Below are 3,960 nucleotides of genomic sequence, written 5' to 3' on the forward strand. Positions count from 1 at the left end.
TCCCATCGGGAGCGCTGGTCGCGCACCCGATAGAAAAATAACTTCGACAGCATCTATGACAATCAAGGTTTGTAGACTCAACTCGATTCTACGACTCGAGTGGAGCCTACTCCCATCGGGAGCCCATGGATTTCATCAAGTTCTTCATCGAGTAGTACAACTTGAGTCTATGACCAAGTGCAAGCACTTGCCCATAGACTTGGGGGCTACTCCCATCGGGAGTGCTGCCGCGCACCCAATAGAAAAACAATTTCAAGAATCGTCGACATCATCTACACTACACAAGATCTACGACATGGACCTCGCCTTTGGAGATGATTATGATTGGAGTCTCTACGCAAGTCTTCGACTTCCCTAGACACTCGGGGGCTACTGACATGGGTTGTAGCGACCTCACCCTTTTAAGGTGCCGATCTCTGTGCGTATCTGTGCTAGTCCCTGGATCAATCGCTAGCACACACAGTACAAGATGTAATACCAAGAAACAAAGGTCTTTATTACATCGAATGATCCAGAATTTACATAAAGGATTACAAATTGCATAGCACAAGGCTAGCATATCATCAGAGTTTCACAACGAATAAACATAGACAGCATGGAGTCCTTCGTCTTCATGTGCCACAGGCGAGCATGTTGAGGATAGACTCGTAACCCTAACCATCGTAACTCACTCATCTTTTAAAACATCTGCAACATGAAACGTTACAGCCACGAATGGTCAATACATTTGAATTGTATTGGCAAGGACACTTTTGTGGACTCGAAAGGCATCCTATACCTACGTGCACATCTGGCTGGTAGAGCTCAGGTTCATTTTGCATAAAGCCAATTTTTCCCTATCATTTATCAAAACATTTTTTCGATCTAATTTACATTGGTAAATCCCCAATGTAACAATTAACAGTACCATTGGTAAAGCCCCAATGTACCTTCCTACCCTTGTTCACCCATTCAAATTTTATTTAAGAAATTGGGATGAGGAGACTTTCGAACAGGATCCTTGTCAGTTCGCTCAAATTGTCCGTAACCGGGGACACGGCTAAGTACTTAGTTTTAACACTCTGCAGAGGTTGTACAAATTTACCCACATGACCTAGTCTGTTCTTCTTCCATGATGCACATTTTGCTCAAATGGACAGATGTCGACTAGGACGAGACTTTTCCGAAGTGATCACCCAGACCATCCTCTACGGACCCGCTCCAACCTACATTCCCCTACATCATCATGTCGCGTAGGGCCCAGGTTCACACAACATACTCCGTCAAGCCAGAGCCCATATAGCATGTGGTTGTACGGTAAGCTAATGAGCAAGGTTGTCTATTATATCTTTGTTCCTGGGTGGCCGTCCACAAGTGCGATGCACACGGCGGTTCATAGACATGACCCCGTTGCAACCACTCAACATAAACCAAGCAATTCCAATTCCACCCAGGTAGTTCATTAAACTTAGTTGTTTTTCCATAACTCACTAACAAAATCATTTCATAGCATAGCTGAGCAACAACTAAATTTAATGGCGACAAAGTAGTCAAGTAGGGGTAGCTAGACTACTGGGATTGCATAGCAAAGCATATATCCTACACATGTATACTACAAAAATCTCTACTGCGCGTAGATAAAAACTAGGACATTTGTGAGGGTGTGTCACTTGCCTTTTTGGTAGTCGAAGAGCGTTCACTTCTCTTAATCAAAACACGCAGCTCTCCGTACAAACTATAAGATGAAAGATAGCACAACATAAACACGTCCTTCATTGCAACATAATCAAACAAGACAACAATCGGAAATCGCTCTATGGTACTAAGGTGTGGCATGAGGTTTGGCTTGCAGGATATGAATTTAATAGATTGAAGATCTGAAGTCAAATTCTTGGAATCGGATCGTCTAAGATATAGTGGAAACAATTGGTAGGATACTTAAGCATAGATGGAATTTGAATGGAATTTGAATGGCCCATGTGAATAGGATTCACTCTAGTCTCAAACGGTGCAACTATAATAATATTAAATATAGTGTGACAACACTTACATAAATAGTACAAGTTCCACATAGGTTTTGGTATGAGCAAAACATATGTTGAATTACTCAAATAACTCATTTGCCATTTGAATAATTTAAACTAGGGTAATAGGATAGATAGGCTTTATATTGATATAAGGTGGAAGTATCTAAGTGAGATTGGTGGATATGTATGATCAAAGGATTCATTTTATGCAAAATGAATCATGACAAAAGGAATTGTAGAATTTAAACTGTGACAAAATACTCAATATCCCTCATTTGAGATTCGAATATTCTACGTCTACAAAACATGAGACTAATGGTTCCATTGGATTCTATATTTGATAAAAATTCCAACGATACCAAAATTGGCGAAAACCGACATGTAAAACTCAAGATATTGATTTTACAATTCGCGGTTAAATTTCTAATTGTGTCCGAAAAGTTGTCCGAAATAGTTTCTCGGATGGAAAAACTTCCTATACAAAAGTTGTAGAGGATTTAGTTACGAACTTAACGGAAGAATAACCATTCAAAACAGAGGTCTAGATATACAGTTACGGAATTTCAAAATTTGGCATGAGCTATGAGCTAGCAGGAACTGATCGATTGATAACAGACCATGCACGTAAAAAAATAACGAGACACTAGGACACGTGACAAGGCATGACAGGCTACTGGTTTTAATATGGATAGGCAGATCTAAATCCTGGTCGTACATGTGAGATCTGACCGGGTAAGGTGATGGTTTCATACCGGCTGCAGTGCATGGTTCAGCATATGAAGAGCAGCTGATGGGTCGACGACTGGCGCGCTTGGTCGTGGTGTTTGCCGGCGCTGTACTCGGAAGGTCGACGACGTCGTGGCTGCAGTGCTTCCCCAGGACGACGGAGTGGACGAAGAGGTTCAGCACGACGTGGCGGAACTGATGGTGTCCACAGAGTTGAGCTTCTCTCCCAGTAACGATGACGAAGAACGGTTAGCGATTGGTGCGGCCATGGGCCTCTCGGCTGAGCTCGACAATTGGCTGCGCGATAAAATCAACCAAGTGACTCAGGACATGCGCGAGTACGAGAAGAATCAAGGGGTACCAAATAAAGCGGGCTGGGTCACCTGGTATCGCCGGAACCAACAAGAATCTATGACGGGGATGCAAAACTTCGGCAACGGAATGATGCACCATCATGTCCTGAGGGTAGGCCTTGATGGGGAGCATCTTCTGGTGCGAGCAATCCGCGAGGTGGTGATCGAGGGAGATGAGATCTTGCGATGAACTCGAGTTTGTGGTTGGTTTTGGCATGGTTGGTACGAGCTGTACAGAGCTCATCTGAAGAAACTTTGTGAATGAAAGTGGTGGAGAAGAACAAGGGACACACGGTGCTCTCCTCGGTTTGTATTGAGATGGACTTAGTAGAGAGATCGGGAGGTGTATGCCGACGGGTGGCATTCGGTTCACGACGTCGGTTTGAGCAGTTAACACAATAAAATGGAGAGACATTACCCTGAATGGATTCCTTACTAAATTTGTAATAACTTTCGTGTGGATGGTGAGCCGTTTTATTGCTTTGAATGCCCTGATTTAGAGAGAAGAGGTGGAGCTTCAATGGCTGTACGTTTCGTGTAGAGTTACGAGAAGATGAGGAGGAAGACGAGCCACACGCTCGGTTCGGTTCTGGTGGGCTGGTCTCATGGGCCAGAAAATGGGCATGTTTAGCAGGTTTGGTTGGTTTGGCCATTTTTATTTATTTATTTTCTTCTTTGTATTTTCCGATCCCTTTTGTTTGAACATAATTTCAAACTCAGATTTGATTCTAACAAGGTCAAAATATTTCCAGAAATATATTTTGCAATGTTCAATAATTTTTTTGGCACAATTCTATTTTTAAAATAGATTTATAATTATCAAAATATGGCACATATGCCTACATGGCTTAGTTTATAAAAAAAAAACTTTTTAT

The 3,960-nt window shown here is 42.3% G+C and overlaps 1 long non-coding RNA gene across 1 annotated transcript; it reads right to left on the reverse strand.

Moving 5' to 3' along the window:
• Window positions 1–475: 475 nt before the first annotated feature.
• On the reverse strand, window positions 476–3,588 carry LOC127307378 (uncharacterized). The gene is made up of 4 exons (XR_007855448.2): window positions 3,116–3,588; window positions 2,759–3,029; window positions 1,654–1,714; window positions 476–687 (listed from the first exon to the last, which is right to left on the reverse strand). It is a non-coding gene; the product is annotated as an uncharacterized lncRNA (long non-coding RNA).
• Between the last annotated feature and the right edge of the window lie 372 nt (window positions 3,589–3,960).

Source organism: Lolium perenne, chromosome 6, assembly GCF_019359855.2.
Source record: "Lolium perenne isolate Kyuss_39 chromosome 6, Kyuss_2.0, whole genome shotgun sequence".
Lineage (NCBI taxonomy): Eukaryota > Viridiplantae > Streptophyta > Magnoliopsida > Poales > Poaceae > Lolium > Lolium perenne.